The sequence below is a fragment of the Malurus melanocephalus genome, unplaced genomic scaffold, assembly GCF_030028575.1.
Source record: "Malurus melanocephalus ecotype Western Australia unplaced genomic scaffold, MMel_1.1 scaffold_299, whole genome shotgun sequence".
Lineage (NCBI taxonomy): Eukaryota > Metazoa > Chordata > Aves > Passeriformes > Maluridae > Malurus > Malurus melanocephalus.
The window spans coordinates 177,646-198,987 of record NW_026623531.1 but is presented as its reverse complement, the minus strand read 5'-3'; the positions used below and the strand labels follow the sequence as shown (position 1 = coordinate 198,987).

Genomic DNA, 21,342 nt, shown 5'->3' with positions numbered 1-21,342 from the left:
GTACACAAACCCTTTCCATTCAAGCTGCAGTGTGCAAACAGCAGATGTTGGAAATCTCTTGATGCTCCACTAATCAGAAAGACAACAGAAAATCCTGACTCCACACAACAAAGAACCAATTTATAGAAAAGCCAAGATTTTCATGATGAGTTTCCACCATACACTTAATACATCTTTCTCCAGTCTCCAGTGTTTTATAGAGATTTGGGTTCATTGGACACTKGCTGGTAATCTTTTCAAATCTACTCATGTAGAAAACGTTAAGAAAGAAGAATTACTACTGCTCCGTATATATGAAGACAATTAACATTTGCTCGCTGCCGAAAGTCACAACTTCAGYATTTCTCTCAAAGGCTAGATTTCCTCTTCTTCGTCCTCCTTAACCAAACCTTCTGCCCTTTCCCACACCCTGCCAACTCCSACAACTATTCCACAGTGTCCCCCAGATCAATGGCAAGCAGAGGAATAATTTAGCTCAACTGATGTTAAGCATCACTTAGGGGCAAGTACATGAACTATGTCCTCATGCTAGCAGGTTATTATGGTGAGATTTCAGGGGTATTTTTCTAAACAGTTCAGTCTTAATTACCCTGGCATAACACAACAACTTAGTTCTGCAAGTGTGGGTTTGTGGTGATTGTCTCCAAAGAGCCCTGGTAATAAAGGGGGAAATCATGGACATTGTTACCAGTAAAGAAACAGTCTCCACTGCTGCACAATTTAAGGACAGTCTCCCCATCCCAGACAGTCACTGGGATAACCATGCAGATGTTTCAATAACATGCCCTACATTGGCTGTGATATACAACAAGGCTTTTTTGACACTATTGTATGATCTTTCTATTCACTACTCAATGTTGGAATTCAGAGAGGAAACAAAACAATACAAAAAACCCCAAAACAAACCAGTAATAGGTTTGTATCCTAAAAACATACTTCTATCTCTTACTTAGGAGACAAGTGAAGCACCATTCACCGAATTTGGAATGAAGTGCCTGCCTGAGGGAAACAACAATTTCAGAAGCCAGAATAAACATGTTAGGGAAAACCCTTTTCCTTGCTTCAGTGAAACAGAGGCTTTGTTATTTAGTACCAGTTACAACTAGAAATTTGTGTGACAGCAGCAAAGGGAGCAAGCAACTTTCCACCCCATTAAGGAGCTAAAGGTGTCAGTACCCTGAGGGCACCATTAGCCTTTGATGACATTGCCTTGTCTCAAGTGGACCTCCATGCACTTCCTCTGCATCCCCATTAAAGCCTGGGCCTGGCTYCCTGCTCTCTGCCCCAACTCTGCTGCAGAGTTCACCTGTCCACAGCCCTGCCTCTGGCTTCATCTCCTGCACTGGCTCAGGTAGGTAGCTCATCTTCTGGAAAGATCCCTCATATACATGGCATAGCTTGTATCCAGTTCTCTCTGGCCCTGTCTCCTGGGTGTCCCCTGGACCCAGGCTGCTGCTTTGTCTTCAGCCCAGYCTTTAAACTCCTGGATGGAACCTCATTGCTCCACCTTGCCTGGGAGTGCCACAAACCCTGTCACGAGGACCCAGCTCTGCCTGCCAYGCTCAGACCCTGTGGAACTGCACCCATCAGTGGTGGCACTGCTGCACTCTTGCCTTGGGGTCATTCTCACCTTCTGACTTGCCTCAGCTCCCAGCTCTTGCTGGGTCCTGACAAGAAGCTGATGCACAGTGGTTGCAGGAACAGATTTTAAAAAATCAATGAAAGCAATATTCATCTCTTGTAACTGTCAGCTGCACAGGTCTTTTCTGGGAAGCCCTCCAAGCTGTCCATAATCAAAACCTAAGTTGATTTCTGAAGCCTTTAAGCACGGCCTTCAGACAGAGCTTGGCAGTTTGGTACGGACTTTGGATCAACAACTTTAATACCAGATACAGTAAATATAATCTGAGAGACTAACAGAGTTTTGTAATATATGAAGCACATGAATCACTTTGTGGAAAGAAGGTGAAAGAAAGGAAGAATATGTGTTTGCATTTATAGGAGAAAACCTAACAATAATGTGTTAAGGGAGGGAAAAAGCTCTTCAYGTATTGAACGCAGCATTCCCCAACTGTGATATTAATTTAAAATGTCTGATGAAAAGGGTGAAAAGGGTCAGAGTTAAGCCATTGAACTGACAAACAGATGATGCATTCAGAAGGGAGGAACATGCCCTCACAAAGCACCCTAAGTCATGCCCTTCTGCTTTGTAATTAATTTTTTGTCTCTGTTCAGCTGTGCTCCCATTTCTTATCTCACAGATCTCCAAAGCCCACTTGGGGACAAAGCATGCTTATATGGAGGAAAGGATAATGAGGTTAGTAGGTGCTGCTATGCAGGCTGCAAGTCTTATGCGGTCTTTACAATTCATAGCGCTACAATTTCAGATAGTTAATTCATTTTGGTATTCATCTTTAATACTCAACAGGCTCATCTTCAACAACAGCCAATCCTTAAAAATTATGTAAATAGTAACTGGCAAAAATCCACCATGAATGTGCCAGTTCTCTTGAACTTCAGACCAATAAGCTAATTAAAATGTTTAAGACCAAATCCTGTCCAAGCACCAGAATTAATCTCTTTGCATAAATGTGGCATGATGTCATGAAGACACACCATTTAAGTAAACTAGCACACCTCTGGAGATGCTTCAATGACAGAACCTCACTGATAATATTAGGTCACTTCCACRGGTTTCAGAGGAACTGGTTTACTGTAACCTGCCCAGACATGGAGATAAAGAACTGGTGACTGCAAAGAAACACCTTGCAGACAAATCTTATTAGAACCAACTGACAAAACAGACACAATTAGGAATCAGAAAAAGTTAAAATAAAATACAAGAGAAAAGGAGTTATTTGTCCCTCTACTTCTGCTACAACTGAATTGAGATATCTCACAGGAAAATAAAGAATTTTGGCAAAATAAAGGTTTTTTGAAAAGTAAGCTACAGGCATTTTGGGACTCTCYTACTTTTTCTGTAATTTAACTGTAGGATATTGCTGGCATAGGCAGGAAACATTTCAACATTATAAGCAATAATAATAAGTAGTTTGCTAAGGACAAACTAATCACGCATTAGCACAAGGAAAGTATAATTCTATTTTTAAATTAATAACAATAACTTACATTTTTCCAATAACTGCCTTCATGTAGAGTGAAATGGGTTCTGCATGGACTACCTGGCCGTATATTCTAACTGCATGGTCCCCTTTCTATCTCCTATAATTTCTATGTTTTTGCTGTGTTTCCCCATTTTCTACTCTTTGCATCAATGAAATCAAACGTGCAGTAGCAATTTACTGTGGCTGTACCTGAAGTGAAACATTGCTGTCCCTTTGCTCTTCTAGCCATGATGTCACATATACATTGACACTAGTAGAATATATGAAGCAATCCATTAATATTTTCACTATTTCACTTAACATAAATATTTGTCAATTTCACATGTGAAAATCACTCCAAACATCTCTGGAATTACACCACCATTCAAGCTGAATAGAATGCTAATGTGGTCAACTATGCTCATTCTACTCGATCTCAAATTTTTGTTTAATTTATTATGTTTATACTCTTGAATTTGCAAAATTAGCTACAGYTTCTTCTACCACTTCACTCTTCACAAGAACATACTGCAAGGATAAAAACCTATACCACACACTTCAAGTTATTTTTGTTCCTTTACTAGTTTCTCTGCAAATGTCAATGCAAAACTGATAAAAAGTTTACCGGAGCCAAGATATGGAATTTGAATCACACTGGAATGAGCTACAATAACAGGGCCACAACAACTACATAGGTCATACCTCTCTTCCAAAATCCTTTTATTAACCAATGCCTAAGGACTCTCATCTACTTGTCCCTCAAAAACTCAGGGTTAGGGCTGAGAGAAAGCACAAAGTTGCAGTGTGAGTGGCTGCCAAAACAAAGTGGGATCTGCATGGAGACCAGATCTGGAAGAAATCTTTCATTTGGGCAACAGTATCAGYGCCTTTGCAGGAAAATCTGGGTTAAAGTTCAGCTTCTAGCTGACACACAAATGAATTTAGAATTGTAGCMTGTGTAAGGCTCAAAGAGCCCAAAGTCCTTGTTTCAGCACATCCACCTTTCCTCGCCACCTCAGCTACTGTACACTGGAACTCAGTACTAAGCACCAGCTCCCACAATCTCCTTTTTATAAACTCAGGCTACTTGCTTAAGTGATGAGCTGTTCCTCCCTTCTCTGCCCCCCTKATCTTCTGCACAGCTGAAATTGTAGCAGTCTGCTCATATAAAGCAATCTGAGACATCCCTATAACACTCTTTAAGGCATGAAAAAGTATTTCAGCCATATTCAATCAGTTCAGCACACATGCAAAACAAAAGAAAATATACAAAACAATGTACACACAAAAAAATGCACACATACAAATCAAAATAATCTCTGTTCTCTCCAAGAAAAGAATCTAGGAACCTTTCACTGGACCCGATCATTCCTCTTCTACTGCACTGACTGTAAGAACTTCCACTCTTAAGACAGGATTGGCATTTTTACCAGTATAGTAGCACCTGAAGCCTGAATCTTTGCAAATTTTCCATCAGGCATCCTGGCAGAACAGTGGGGTTTTTTTTGCTACATTAGAGTGCAGTATTCAAACATGTACTAAGTAAACTCCACAAGAATAACCTTCCCTCACTATTCATCCAGACAGAAACGAGGGGGAAAAAAGTAGGACTCCTTTCTTTCAGCACAGAATTTTGACCAATCCAGTATTTCTATTTATAATTTTTAATTACATTTATGATATTTCCCGTGGGTATAAGTCATGAATGCAGTTCCAGTATGCTGGGAGCAACATAAATACAGTCATTCCCAAAGGGATCTTACAGCTGTTATGCACGGGTCAGAGATTCTGTGAAATGCAAAATCTGAAACTTTAAAAGCTTTTYAGCCCACATCCTTCCCATTTCTTTYCAAAGGCAGAGTTAATGGATACTGAACAACACTGCCCCARATTTTGCCCACAAGGTATGGAAGTAGTAACTCCATTTAAATAAAGTAATGTTTAGCAGTAAGCAACCACCCAGTCCTATCACATTCCAGAACTGCATCAGAAATTCCTTCCTGATCTAAATTAACTCATCTGCCACTTCATGCTGACAACTGTGCAACTGAAAACCAGAGACATTTTTTCCTCTGCAACTCCCTCTGAAAGGATGAAGGAACAGTGCAACTTCACACTGCAACATAAAAGTCTAGCCTCCTCCTCTACCTAATACATGCCTCTTTTTTGACAGGAGATCACTCAGAAGGACTTAAGCTCTTCCCCTCACCAAATGTGGATATGTCAGCCCATAAACATGCAAAAGATTGTGCACTTACCTTTGATCACAGTCCGGTGAAGGAAAAATACTCAGCAGTTGCTTCACTCAGGAACAAGGTTCTGTTTTAAAATAAATAAAAAAGAGACACGACTTTAAACAATCTTTCTCTCTCTCTCTTCCCTAATGTTAGCCTTCAGCAGTGTTGGTAAACATTTACTCAGCAGGAGCACCTTCGCTCTCCACAACCAAGGTAATGATTACATTACACTAAACCGGGCAKGAGGACAGACGGAGGCCATGACAACAGCTGTGCTGGCACTGACTAGACAATGACACACTGCAGCAAGCCCAACTGTGCAAAAGTGGGAAACACTGGGGCAAGATGAGAAATGACAAATGCAGGGGTGGGAAAAAACCCCAATAAACAAACCAGGAATCTGGAAGTAGAACCACAAAGAAAAAAGAAAGTTCACGGAACAAGGAAATTCAGTATGAGGTGAGAGAACTGGAAATGCCAGCACAATCCAAATGGGATTTCTTACACCTGTTCATTAATATCGTTGTCTTTGAAACAACCAACAAAGCAAACTATAAGATGTTACCTTCTTTTGTCTTGGCCACAGCTAAATCAGTTCAGTAGAAYTTCAATAGAGTGACAAAGTCTGTGTAGTCCATTGCCAAAGCCTTTACAATTAGGTATCCTATGAAACAAAACCAAACCACCCCAAAGGACGGAGTCACACCCTCCACGCCTCTGTCTGGCTGGTGATCATAAAGATGGAAGCACTTTGTGAAGCCAACTGGAGCTCTGGAAAATGGTGTGTGTGTACACACAGAGACACAGAGCAGCTCGCCAGGGAGGGCACCTCAAGAGTCACCCACACCCCGAGGGAGGCCGCAGACTAGAATACTRTAATTTTAGTATACCTGTTGGACAGCCTCTGAAATCTCCTCTTTCACCTCAGTTCTGCCTCAGATATGCAKGATCTCTGCAGCCTTCCAGCTCACACAAACCCTGATTCTGCAAAAACTCTGACCTTTGAGTTTCCAATAACCTTTAATACCTCTACAGCCAATTCCAAAACAAGAACTACAGCTTGYTCTACYTGTAAATATAACCAAATGTACCCARCTCCCTGCCTTCCTCACATCATTACAATAGCAAAAGTTTATCCTGTTTCCTGGTTAGATAAAGATTAGTTTAGTAAAAAAAGCACCTACCCTTCTGCAGGACACAATTTTTCTCTTTTCTTTTGATCCATAATTCTTACCTWCCTTCACTAAATAGTTTGAAAGGCAGAATGAGAAGCCCTGCATGCCTGGCCTCCACAGATCCCAAAACACCAGGGTAAACATTAGAACAGCCAAATGGAATCGTAAAATAACTAAACTACAAAAGAGGTGAATGTTTTCTTTCACTGTAAAAAGAATAAACAACTAAAGAAATGTTTTTTTCACACAGAACAATCCATTGAAAGTCATTGACAAAAAGSAATCACACCAGGAAGTTAATTATTAGCAAAATTTATGAAATTCTACCCGCATGATAGTCCGTAAGACGCACACAAGCAGACACACCAACATACAACTACTACCATATAATATAAGTTTCCCCTAAGGATTAGCTGTCCCCTGATGTTTCACTGCAAAATATCTTGCACTCTCTGATGTAAACTATTACCAAAGTCCTGATTTGGAACAAGATGGAGTATCATTCTAATCTAGCTGGTTTTATTTTCCAGAATACAGAAAACTTAAAAAAACCCAAAAGGATTAGCAGATAGCAAATGCAGGGCAAGATTTGTGTTYCACTTAGAGAGGAACACAAATATCATATAATTTTATCTTCAGTTTTCAAAAACACAACTTGCTCCTACTTACAGAAACTCAGAAAACTGTTATAGCAATGAGGTGAAGAAACTGCTCTTTGTCGTCCCACAGTTTTCCACTAAGGCATGTCACAACAAATATAAGCAGAAATGCAGCAGAGCCAGGTAARAAGGGGGTAGAATTTAACTCCAGATGAATGGGCAACATTTAAACTGAATGCCGTAACTGGTAAGTTTACAGTGACCAAACACAAAGAACAGAGCAATTTTATCAACCAGATAGAAAAATCTATCAGTAGAATGAGACTGGAATTGGCCAAATCTGATTTCACTACAAGATCTATTTTACAAAACCTCAAATTAAGGGACTAGCATAAAGCAACACAAAAGGGATGATACTGTTGTCATTTCCACAGAAAGCCAAGTGAAGTGGCAAAAAACTCACCTAAAAATTTCCCATTTCCCTCCTCCATACATAGTCTTGTGCCTGTGTTGTCCATGAGAAGCAAACAGATTTGTATGTTTGCAAAGCCCTCAGCACAAAGTGTACATTACCACYATTATCAGCAGCTGCTTAACACCACCTCCCAAATGCTTAACAGAAGAGGCAACATCACATTTCATCTCTTGGCATCAAAGCATACTAATGGAAATGAAACTCTGCCTGGCACACAATTAAGTGATTTTGGAAGGATGTCATTAACTCTAGAGGCATCATATCTTTTCCCATGTTTGTATTTACTTGCAAATTTCCCWGCCATAACAGTCGAGTGGGAAAGCTCAGGAGTCAGCCATGCAGACTCCTGCAGGAGCTCCTGCTAGTCAGGGTGTGCACTGTGTGGAGATTCAATAAGCAGTGTATATTCCTGACAGTTTTATTTCTTCAAACACCAGTCACACTGCAAGTTTCACTTTACTTTTTACTCCAGAATAAAGGCCAAATCTCAGTGTAACATGCTGTCTGTCTGGAAATCCCACGACACATATGAGAGCACGTGTGTGGTCCCCTTCACCATTACAAGAYAAAACAGCTTTCAGGAAAACGAGAAGGGTGCTTGGGTTTGTTAAGCATAAAAATCTTAATATTTACACTAATCAAATGCAACAGGGTCCACTTAGTCAGAAGAGTAGTATTCACACAGGAGCCTAACCAAGCAGAACTATTTTCCCATGAAGATCTTATCCTCAGTCTGGGCAAACAATCCAAGTCACACTGGACAGACAACAGTTCTACCCTGTATGTCTCCRTAGTAATGACACCAAAGAAACACGACAGCCCTTAGTTTAAAAGGGTGCTCCAGCCTAGCAGCTAAAATCTTGCCATCTTTGTGAGAAAAAAATTGTGAAGAAAGGGGGAATGACTACAATACTACAAAAAGATCTCYCCCAGTTCTCGTTTCTGTTTGCTGTCATCAGGTGGGTTGGAAGCAAACAGCCTTCTCAGCTGATTAAACTCCACTGCTACTATTCTCTCTTCCYCTCCACTCCCACCCACCCTTTGTTTATGACTGTTCCTTAATGAGCAAAGAAGAGTCTTGAAGAAGGAAAAACTATGATTTATGTATTACACAGATAAATGCTGAATGATTGTCAGTTTCCATCCTGCCACAGAGCCACAGCCTCCTGGCAGCAATGCTGTAATTAAGTTGAGAGCATCGAGTATTCTGAATTACTGGGTTAAAGTAGTAGAGCACTGTATTTAAACCTTTCACCCCATTCAGATAATTTAAACAATTCTGCTAATGGCTTGTTTAGGCTATTCCTCCTCAAAGCATTCCAAACTAAGAGCACCCAAAAGAACTAGAGACACCTAGTTTGGTCCTAGTCTTTCCCTGGTCCTAGTAAACCAAGGCTCACATACTCAATGCAATGCCTTCTCCCTCTGCATCTGTCACAAAGCCATTGCTATCTTAAGAAATATACCATTTAATTTAATTTATTATTTATAGCATAAAAAATAGCAAACAAATAACCAGATTCATGAAAGGCAATCACGTGTTATGTTTCCAGACAGCTTGAAAACACATAGGTGCCCAAATCGGATGGGAATTAATTTAACACCAACTAAAGGTTATGTAAAGATTTTGTGCCTAAATGGTGACCTCCCCCCGCCCCCCACAGTGAAGCTAACAGCTACCAGAGAGAATTTCAAGAGGAAGAGGATAATTTGCTTCCCTGATTTTATTCCTCCATTAAATAAAGAAAACTAAGTCAGAAGCCTGCTGACTTTGTTTTTCCTTTATCATTGTCAATATTTGATCTGGTCAGTGATGCATCTTCAGGCTCATRCTTACTTTTATCTCTGTCTTTTAACATAAATGAAGTGCACTCTACATTGGAGAGTACATTTCCCCAATATCTAAGATGCTGCTGGAAAAAAAAACCGAGGCATAAACAACTCCTCACTTAACCTCACGAGTGTGCCTATAATGAGATCAATCTGCAGTTCTAAATTATGACACACCCCCACTAAGGAACTAATTAAAACTAGAATGAATGYCATTCCTTTTAATAAAGGAGGAAACCAATAAAGCCAAAAATCTATACCCAAATATAAGGTATAAAACACATTTGATGTGATGGTAAAGACATGCTGTAATAAAGAAAAAGGAGTTTTGCCCACAATGCAATTCAAATCTCCGCTTAAACAACTTTTTTGTAGCTGTTTGGAAGTTCACAGTAGTAACTTCCAAGATGCCCATAGTGGCCATAGCACAGGAGGCTGTACAGAGAAGAATATATAAGGAAAAGAGATAATCCAATAAACCAAGCAAAAAATTACAGATAGTTTTCCTGGATACAAACACACAGAGCTGAATGAAATCCAAATCTGAAAGAATAAATATAGTATCTTGAAGCCAAATTAGGCAGGATTAGCTATATCTGCACCTWTTTAATTTCTATGAATGGAACAGAGAACAYAGGCAAAATAATTCRTGCTTTCTACTGAGTGAAGGGAAAGAAGAAATCAAAATTTCCTACCCAATTACTTTTTACATGCTTAAWGTTCAGCCTCAAATTCAGCTTAGCCAATGCTCAGAAACAGACATCTTCAGGATCTTCCCCACACTTCAGGTATGATAGCCTTCTTTCTCTTTCCACACAGTCTTCTCAAGCTCTGCTCCTCACTGCTACTACTTTTGAAAAAGCCCAGTTGCTGATGATAAAGATTGCAGGTCCAGTCAGCTGATGAGGAATACACAAATGTTGAACAGACATCTCARAGAGCCCCTCCTCCCTTGGGGCTCCCGATTGCCTCTGAGGTTGACTACACAAATGCTCAAAACCTTCCCCCAAACAGAAAATGATATCTGATCCATCCAGAAGTCTCTACTACCATGTATGCTTTTTTGGAAGGTATTTAAATACACTATTTTACTCTATCATCCCTCCTCCATAATGCTTTCTGGCATGCAGAGGTAAAACAATCTGGTGCACAAATCTATTTTGAAAGGCTATAAATGATGCAGATGCTTGATCCTATTGTTCGTTATACCCAGAAAAAAACCCCACAACTTTGCATAAATCAGCATAATTTTCTTTCTCCTTATTTGCCATGAGATAATGATACAGATTATGGCTACTGAGAGAGCAGTAGCCAGAATAATTTGAGGCGTTTAGTATCAATTCTTACAAGGCTAAAGGTGCAAGGACTTCATTGCATACTTTTACTTGATCTTTTGAAGTCAACAATCTGATTGTGGTTGAATTGTAAGGAAGAATGGCATCTGAAAAAAGGTACACATGGTCAACCAACCTGAGTTCAAGGAACACCATAAATGCTTTGAGATTAGCAGTCAGAAAAGCCTGTGGATTCTCTAGGACACTGGGTTATGATCAGGGAGAAGTGTCAGGACTTAGAGATTGACTCATGGAAGCGCGACTAAAGCAGCTCTGTGTGGCATTGTTTGAGAGCCACTGACCCAGAAAGGCACTAGAGTAAAGGTGTACATAACACTCCCAAGACAGGCAGCACACAGCTCTATGCTCTGCAGCTGGAAGGGAAACACTTCATGAAGCTCCACGATTTCATAGTTCACGTGAACAGCTAAGGGAGCTTTTGTGCTTGCAATGAAATGAAAATTTCTGCTTACYTTCTTAATTTCCTTTCATATCTCAAGTTAAAAGCTCTCTGCTGCCATCCTTCTTTCTCTTCCCATTTATCCTTTCACAGTGATTCTGAGTCAATCAGATTAAATTCCCTGTGTTTTCACGCAAACATCTGACTTTCCTCAGCTTCACTGGAACATTGGCAAAGGCCCCCCTCCCACTTCTCTCTCATCCCAAGACATTGAGGCATGCACAACTTTGCCTGAGCATCATTTCGGAATAAGGCCACACTTGTGTTTTTAAGAGAGGCACCCAGCCAGCTGGAGGTTTCTTTATGGCTTCTCTAAGTGAAAAGCCTTTTAGACTTGTAGACTGAGCCAAAACCTTGACCCACCATGCCCTTGTGGGGCCAACAACATTCTTCCACTATGGACAGAGAAAGCATGTGAACTGTCAGTTTGGACAACRGACTCAGGCACATGGTGGGATTCTTGGGGTGTCCTGCACAGGGCCAGGAGTCGGACTCATTGATCCTGATGGGTCCCTTCCAACTCAGCAACCTCTGCTATTTTATGGTTCACGAGTCTATGCAAAAATCATGTGACATGACAAGTGAGTATTACCACTGTATGATACTATCAGTTTCAGGAGATAAAACACAGCAGGGTCCCATGTGCAGGGCAAATTTGTTTTAGACTTTGAATCAACTCTGCTTCATTTTAAGGGAAGTTGAAAAAAACATTCAAAAGCAGAAGATTCGGTTTGAGTTTTAGATCACATTCAAATGTCAGTGCGAGAATCTGATCAAATGCTTGTCAGAACCACCAGAAATATTTCCACTGAATTCAACAAGTAAAAGGTCAGGATCTGAATTTATGTTATGCCAATATTTGTACACATATTTACAGATACAAATACCATGATGTACACTATCATAATCTTTTTTTTTAGCATGGAGCTGTCTAAGCACTACACACAAATCAAAGCAAAGCGTAGGGGTCTTTTAATAATATTAAAAAATTCTTTCTCCTCTGGGACCCAGCCATAACCCATTCTTATCTCTGTAATAACACAGATTTTCACCTCACTAATCTTCTTCTATCCTCAATACAAAAAGAGAATTTGCAAGGTGGATGACTAACCAACCCCCTTTCAGGTAAGCATCACTCTGCTTAGGTGTTTTGACACTTCTAAGCTGTATTTTTCTACTCTTTTTTTTTTTTAAATGCATGTTCCTTTTGTTTCCATAGATTTACAACAGACAAAGTCAGAGACAATGCTCCATTTGAGTTACCTCACAAATCAGCAAAAACATCAGGGGAAACTGCCTTTTCCATCCTAGCAAACAGAAATCACCCTTGTCCAGCCTTATTCAACAGATCATCTTGCTGGTGAACTGCATAACCCTCACAATATGTCCTGAACTCATCCAGACTCCCATGGACTGAGGTACCAGCAGATTATAAGGCTTTTCATGGGAAACATTTTTTTTTTCTCATTCCTTCCATTCATCTTAACTACCAGTCTAACCTGAATTGTATAAAAGCAAAGGAAAATAATTTCCCCAAATACCAACCCTTAAACAACTTAGAACTTCCAACCACCATTTTCCCCAGGCAAAGGCTCTGCCATCTCACCCTCACCCACACTCAAGTCTGATTCAAGTGGCAAAGGAAAAGCAGAGCTGTTTAAATACAATAGCATTTAACCTTTCTGTCAACAGAATAGCAGAGCTCTCCCTAAAACAGGCTAAGTATAGTTTTTCCAATCTACAGGATGGCAAAACTGAGGAAGAGAATACAAGCTCGGACACTTACCCAGTTCTGCTGCTGACATGGTATGTCAGGACACAGCATAGGCTCTAACAATTGCCTTTTTGCCTCTGGAATACTATTTTGTATCCAACCAGAGCACTCSCCTAATTTTCTGCTTAATGTGGAACACAAGCCAGACTGTGCTCCCTGAGGTTGCTGGCATAGGCCAGGGCTGGGACTGTAATGCTCTTAGGGTTGTATCTTCCAGGTGCCATCCTACATCACCACCAACATTAAATATCCAACATTTAACACAGGTCACCTTCAGGTGTTTACCAAAGCRAAAAGGCAGATTTGATGAAAAAACAACTTCCCACCAAAAATCACATCTCCTTTTTTTTCTTAGCACTTTGTTTCCCATTCCAGCTCACCCTCAGTTTTAATATTTCCCCTACAAAACAAAATCCCATACCACAACACAAAATTTAGAAGGTTTTTTTCAGCAACAGGAAGACTGATACCTTCTTACCTAGAAGAGCACAAGTACTTGTAATGAAATCAAATTTTAGAGGCTATCAGAGCCATCTTTTCCCATTTTCAATGGCAGCTGAATGACAGTTTTCTATCTCTTTGACTGCCTTGCTTGTCTATCTCGGCTGGACTCAAGCTAATAAGCTTCTCATTAATGAAATGGCTATGCCAAGGTACTGGCAGATGGTCCTATGTTCCAAACACATCTTCCCATTCCCTCCCTCCCAGAAGTCCTAATCTATACACAGTGTAATCGCCACAAAAACATATGCTCCCTGACAGAAAGCTTCCCTCCCATTATCTCTATACTCCAGGGGATTGCCCCTGCAACCTCAGCGACACAAAGCTACTCCCTTCCTCCTCAAGTCTCAGTTTCTCATATGCCTGAATACACATGCACAGGTCCTGGCTAAAGTACCTGCACAAGACTTAAAATCCATGCTAAYCTCTCCATGATACTGTTCATAGCCTAGTCCATTTCTAAGTGAAATGCACATGCATGAATACATAGCTTTTTAAATAAAATGTAATATATAACTAATTTCTTACGTGCAACACTTTGCTACTGCTATACTTACAGGTCCTTGTAACAGTACACAAGCCTTTCTCAAAAATGAAAAATCATAAAGTGTAATTTATTACATCGGTTACCAGTAAATCTCTTGAGCAATACTTTCACTTAAATGCTGAGTCAGTTACTAATTGGGTATCTCATATATCTTAAAATAATCTGTTTGTTTCATCTGCTGGCTCCCTCTTCCCCATCGATTTAATCAGATTATTGTGATTGATGAATTCATTAATATGGTCATTGGATCCTGAGAGCAGAACAATTTTTACAGAGAAAGCTTCAGGAAGGAAGAGCAGCAAGTCCTTTTGCACACACATATAGCTGTGAGCAGAGGAATAAATGAACACTATCTGTTTCCCAGTTGTGGGCAGGGCTGCACAAAGGATRTTTCTAGCACTTAGGATTACTGTGGCTGGCTCTGCTGGAGCTCCTCAGAGAAGATGAGGGATATGATGAGGGCAGACAGGTCACCATAATGTGAAGGGTTGTTTTAGCTCTCAAAATTGAAAGCTRAACTCCAAACCTTCTGTAAAACTCATTTCTTTACAGTGGAAGAGAAAATTTCTATTGTCAGTTCTTCTCTGCATTTTATACCAACYGTACTGAACAGCTTTTCCACACTGCAGACAGGGATAACCCCTATCAGAAAGTAGAAAAGCTTCCCGTTAATCTTTGCTACCTCCTTTTCAACTTCAAGTTGAAAGTCTTCAATGCAAGACTTTTCTCATGGCTCCTAATACCTTAAGCAGCTGATTGTCATAGGTAATGACTTAAATTTAGTAACTCCAAAACTATCTACCTTACAAAAGGTGAAAGAGTTAAAAAGCTTGTTTATTTTCAAGTGAAACAAAAACAAATAGGTCAAATGCAGGCAGCCGTGGACAAGAAAAAAACCAAGAAATATTTCTTTAGCCTGCAGTAAAAATAAGGTAATATTGCTTCTGTAGCTGTTGTCATTCAAAAAATAAGGAGGCCAGAAAACTTGGATAGCATATTTCCCCAATCTTCCCGAACAGTAAAGGAAAGRAAAAAAGTAAAGAATTTGGCACTTACCAGGAAAAACAGTAACTACAGAAATGCATACAAGAGCACTGCTCAAGTTCCCAGGAGCTGTGACCGCCAGGAAAGATGATATGAATGACCTCCACCTGTGCTTACTAGTTGCTTGAAACTGTATTCACTCCCTTGAGCTGTAACTTTATATCTTTCTAAAAACATCATAAACCAGATGAAAAACATATGTCTTAAAAATATGGTAAGACACCAAATTCCTAATGAGGAAATCTAGTCTCTACCTTCTGCTATCTGTCACAGCAACAACCAAGGTGACACTGAGCATTTGAGGATCAAAAAGGCTCTTGGTGAGCATTTGTCAAGTGGAGAATCGGGATCAGGATTACTTTGGGAGGACGGCCAGTCTGATWGCAGCAAGCAAACAGGAAAGGCTACTTGTTGCAGGCAGAAATGCACAATAGGCTTCCAGAAACTAACCGAAAGTAACCGCATTATACATAATTAAAGAAATTTATTACAGTTACATGGCTTCACACATTTGGAAATGCATTTCCACTTTTTTAATCTCAGAGACATGTGCTTATTCATGGAAACTGAAAGGAAATACACAGTGAACAGCTTTGAAAAATTCAAGAACTTAGTGTGAGAATGGAACAGTTGATATGGCATTATCTTGCAAATGTCTCCAAATTCCTCTCTGGTCACTGTGTGGGCAGCACATTCCCAGGACAGAGAGCGGGGTGGGCGGGAGGAAGGGGACTATAAAGCTATTCATGAACAGAATTTCGTCTTTTCCCGATGAGGTTCATTAGGGAGCTGCTGGAGCTGTCAGGAGGAGGGAGGGGAAGGCTGTGCCCTCAGGAAGCACGGACCCAGGGGACCGGCACCGCGGGGACCGGCACCCTGAACCCCAGCACTCCGAGCCTCAGCACCCCGAACCCGGCATCCCGAGCCCCGGCACCCCGGCCTTGCAGGGGCCCTGCCCACACGGAGCCTGTTCTTTGCCCTGCTCGGGCCGCTCGGCACCTCTCTCTTTGGGATGTGCCATGCGCAATCATTCAAGAGGAAAGTTAATCCATCACAATGGAGTTCTTACAAAACAGGCAGCCCTTTCCCCATCCCCCGCATAAATAAAAAGTCATCGCCTTCATTGCCTAGCCTTCCCCCAAGCCCAGCAAATTTCAGGGAYGTAAAGAACAGCTCCCTGAGCCAGATGAACTGAGGAGGACAGTGGAAATCCTGCACTCGCCATGCGCTGACAAAGGAAGCCTATGGGCACCCAATGCCAGCAGAATCAGGTCTCCCCAAAGGTTATCACTCACCTTGCTGCTGCAAGCACAGGAGCCATCCTACATCTTCCTGCTACAGAAAACATCAGGAAATGCCCCAGCACACAGGACGTTAATTCTGCCTACTTAGGATGCTGATAGAAATAGAAATGCGGACTTCTGGCTCTCAAAGAACTCTGTCCAGTGTTTTGCTCTCGAGCATCTTCTGCCAGCAGTTCCTCCTTTCTCCCAATGAGCAGTACCCTCTGCAGAACAGGGAGGACAGCTCTATATCCAAGGCACTGTGAGAAAGCAAGGCCTGTGATGAGCTCTGCAGACAAGGACAGATYTTGAAGCTGTGATATGAAATAACATGCAATTGCTGACAAGTGGATGATAAGCCCCGARTATGTAGTAGATAGCTACTAGAACAGACTGCCTATGGACAGAACAGCACTGAATAGTACCCACAAGGTAGGGAGCAAAGGAACAGAGTGGGAGAGACACAGCTGGACAATCTTGATAACTGCTTTATCTGTGCAGCCCATCGTTACTCCAGGTATTCCTCACAGCAGCAAACATGGAAATGACAGTCTGTGATACTGCCCTGACCCCTTTCAAAATGTTCTCTCTGTGAGAGACATAAGATGCATTCATAACAAGGTAGATTGTCTAAATGGTAAAAGTGAGTGTTTGGGATCTGCTGAGTTCGGGGTTAATTTCTGTCTCATTTTCAGACCAGTAACATCTGGGGCTCAAGAGGCTGATGTAGGAAGAAGAATGGTACAAAAGAGAGAGGCAATTACTCTGCCATRTAAGAGGAGAATGACCTAACAAGCAGAACTGAAATGCGGTAGAATGACAGAAGTCAACAGGCTGCAATCACAGTGGGCTACAAACCAGAATACATCACACTAATGAGGTAGGAAAAGATTTGTCATATGCAGAGAGTCTAATAAAAACATTTTCTATTAGGAGAAAAACTGAATCTAATTCATATGGAAACACATTTCTTATCATACAAATCATGGTACAAAATACACAACAGAAATTCAGAAAGAAAGATAACACTGATGTAAGGCAAGCTGCTTGATAAAATCATAATACTGAATAAAAATATATATCTATTTGAACTAATCAAACATAACAGTAGGAAGAGATTTCAAAGATTTGAAGTAGCATATGCTGTACTCTATACATACAGAAATGGTAGTGCAATGAGGTTTTTATTAATAAACCTGACTTTTGTCGCGTACAAATGAGTTCAAATGAAGGATTTGGGCTTTTGTTCTGTATTCCCATAGCATCCAAAACAGCACCTCACCTGTGAAGGACTCTATGCACTTTGGCAATATAAACAAACTGTAATCCAAACAGTAATTTCATATAAACCATGTATTCCTCTCAGAAGAATTGAATTTCATAGAGGAAACATGATGACACATTATATTTAAGCAAAGTACTAAACAGTGAAAATTATAACCACTCATACTTCTTGTTGAACAGGGTCATAAATTACTAACTCAAAACCAGAAGAAAAGCCAGACACCTTAATGAAGGCACACTGTGTGCTCGATAAATAGTGACAATAAAAATAAACATGAAATTATATTAAGATGCATAAGACACTAAGAGATGAGTAGTACAAGAACCAACATGTGCATTCTACTGTGAAACACTGTTCAGTTCTCACCAGTTGATCCTAAAACAACCAAACATTGAAATAATGGATTGAAATTGTTAATTGAGAAAAAGAAAACCATCTGAAGTCTGCTGTGTTTCTGTTTTTTTTTTTCCTAAAATTTGGGAAGAGGTTTAAAAAGTACATGAAAAAATCCTAAACAGCCAAGAGGAGACGCTGGTCAGATTAAGAACTATTAATTTGGTTTCCTAATAAAAGAACAAGGGARCACATAATGAAATTCAGGGGCAAAAATGTGGGTAATTTGAGATTATATAGTGACACATCTCACACAATTATTGTGTAGTGTTTACTATGGCATTACACTGATGTTAAAAAGATTATAAAGCATTAATATTTACAAGTGGAATACTTTAATTAGAACAATAAACATCAATCAGAAAGACMAAAAAAACTTCAATTTCAAGGAAAAACGTAACAGTAAACATGTAGGAGAAGTGCAATGTAATAATTTTCTACAGAAGTTTTTTCCTAAACAGAGCTATTATTGACAAGGGAAAGACTTGGAATCTTGATAGACAGATGCTCTGATCCACTCCATGGAAAATGGAAAAGACATACCAGCAGCAGTTTCATCTGCAGCAAAAACATGTAACTAGCTGGAGTGATAAAAAGTCTTATGAAATGTGCCACAGAAAGGCARAACAAAGAGCTTCTAGTTTAAGCTTAAGAAAAGAGACAACAGAAGGACATACAGTCAAGGCAGAAGATAAGACAACAGTAATCAACMAAACTGGTCCAATCTTTTTCAAATCAAGGGGGTTTTGTAGGCATTTAGAGCATTTCTAGAGCATTTAAATATGATTTAGGGATCACGACCCATGAATATAAGGGACAGAACACTRTTGGTCCTGCAGCAAATATGAGGAGAGAGAATACAGAATTTTTGCTGTGTGCCAGATGCTGTTTACCAGTAGTGTGGGTGGCTGGTGTTAGCCAGGAACAGCACTGAAAAAAAAAAGCCCCTGAAATACCACCAGCAAAAGAAACATTCTAATCTTATGCTCTCATGTTTTCATCTTTGCACCTATTTCAGCTTTAGAGAGACAGTGATCTTGGCAGGTAGTTTGTTTTACCACTTGTGGCTCCTTTTCTCACCCCAAATGACTCAACTGGCACCCTGTTTGTGGTCTCAGGGTACCTCCATGGTTGGTTGTCCCAACACAGAAAGAGCACAGACCCCAGGGCACTTAGAGGCCACAGTCCCACCTCACCAAACATGTGGTCACATGTGTTGGTGACAAGATCCATGACAACCTCAAACTAGGAGAGTGATGGAACAGGGTCACCAAGGATTCAGTTCATAGCAAAAGGAGATGGAGCCAAGGACTGAACATGATGTGGGCTCCATCCAGGAAACACGGCTGGAGACAGGAGGAGAAAGGCACACCTACCATGACACTCAGGCTGGGACYGAAGGCTGAGGCTTGAGCTTGAAGGCAACCCCTGAACTCCCGGGGAAACAAGAGCAAAGGTGGTGGGCCAGAATGAAGACTTTCAAGCTACTGGTGTCCTCAGGACTGATGCTCAGTTGCTTTTCCGCAACTCTTGCTGAGTGCAAGAAAGGACTGARCACATCTGAAGGTGCAGACAGATGATGTGCCAAAGATCAAGGGTGGTTTATATCACACATTCTASTGTCCCCATGGGAATATACACAAAACTACAGATCTCTGAAAGCTTTTTTACTCATGGGAATATACATAAAATTACAGATATTTGAGAGTGGTTTTCTTACAAATTATGTAAACATATTCCCGTCAAAGAGGGTGGAGGAGGATGGGGGGTGTTGGGAGTTGGGAAATACTTTTTTTCCCCACTTCAGCTGCACTGGAGTGCTCTCCTGTAATTGCTYGTTCAACCCATACTGGCCTCTTTATACCAGTGCAGTCTCCACTCAACTGTATCTTAAAARGTCTAAAGCAGCGTTTTGCCTCCAGCAATCACCATTCCAAGTGTTCTAAACGCTCTTGACAATATAGGCAATACAGCTGCACGCCCTTCTTCAAGGCTCTGCTAATGCCTCTCTCACCCTCTTCAAACACTGCTRGGGAAGGGGAGCCTCACCTGCAAGRGAAGGCACTCCTAGAAGTTAGAAGGAGAAGGGTGAGGAGGTRTGACACGAGCAGGGAACAGCAGACCTAAAGAGAAGATAAAATCTTCTGGACTAATTCCTTCCACATGAGCAGCGCTGGGCTTGTCTACATCGATACTCTTCTTTAAAATTTCCCGTTTCACTGCTGCCAGTGCCCGCAGGGGCTGACGCGTGAAGTGCTCTGTACCAGTTTCCCAGGCACAGCCATTATWACGCCTCTGTGCTGCTTGGAATGGGAGATACCCATTCCTCACTTTCCTGGGATTTCCTTGCTTTGAAACACTTGACAAGCATGGTTTAAAATTTAAAACCATAAACACACGCTTCTCTGCACGTTGGAGTAAAAATCTGGGCCCCAGAGTATCATTTCACACATTCAGTTAAGCTATGAAGAAAAGTACTGTGAACACAGAAAAATAACAGCCTTCTGTGATTTGTTGGGGTTTGCCACATTAAAACTGCAAACATTATGATTTAAAATTATACACCTCATTTTTTGGGTCAAATAGCTTAAAAAGGTAAAAGAACACAAAGTTGTTTGCAATGTTCAGCCAACAGTTACAACACACTGACCTCTACCTTAACTCAACATGGCTCCAACTTCAAAGCCTGCTTAAAACTATTTAAATACCAACATTCTTAAGCATAGCAGACATACTACCCACTCAAAYGGAGCCAGTGTGCTGCATGTGAAATCCAGTTTCTGCAGTTCCTTCCCCTTATTTCCCAGGCTAAGCTTACCTTTCTCCAGAGCAGGACTTTCCTGTTACATTTCTGACAGAGAGGAGTGRTGTTTCCCTACTTTGTCACCCTTGGGCTACTGCTTTTTATTTCCCTGTCATGGGCTGACCCTGGCTGGATGCCAGGTGCCCACCAGAACTGCTCTATCACTTCCCTCCTCAGCTCAGCTGAGGAAACATAACAAAAGGGTCATGGGTCAAGATAAGGACASTAAAATCACCAATTACTGTCACAGGCAAAACAGACTCRACTTGGGGAAAAAATKAGTTTCATTTATAACCAATCAAATCAAAGCTGGATAATGAGAAATAAAACCATCTCTTAAAAACCCCTTTCTTCTTTCCACATTTCACTTMATTCCTGATTTTCTCTACATCCACCCCAGCAGTGCACAGTGAGGGGGAACAGGGGTTGCAGTCACTGCATCACACATTGTCTCTGCTGCTCCCTCCTCATGGGAAGGACTCCTCACACTCTTCCCCT

General features: G+C 40.8%; 1 protein-coding gene across 4 annotated transcripts in view; it reads right to left on the bottom strand.

Annotated features, from left to right (window-relative positions):
* The window catches only part of NDST2 (N-deacetylase and N-sulfotransferase 2), a 124,865-nt gene that overhangs the window by 43,549 nt on the left and 59,974 nt on the right, over positions 1-21,342 (bottom strand). For 3 of the 4 annotated variants that reach the window (XM_057377060.1, XM_057377062.1, XM_057377059.1), the window contains one exon: positions 5,363-5,423. The gene's annotated coding sequence lies outside the window, so the exon portion shown is untranslated. Of the gene's footprint in view, positions 1-5,362; positions 5,424-7,578; positions 7,647-21,342 lie in introns of those variants that run through there. The other variant, XM_057377061.1, reaches the window with a different exon arrangement.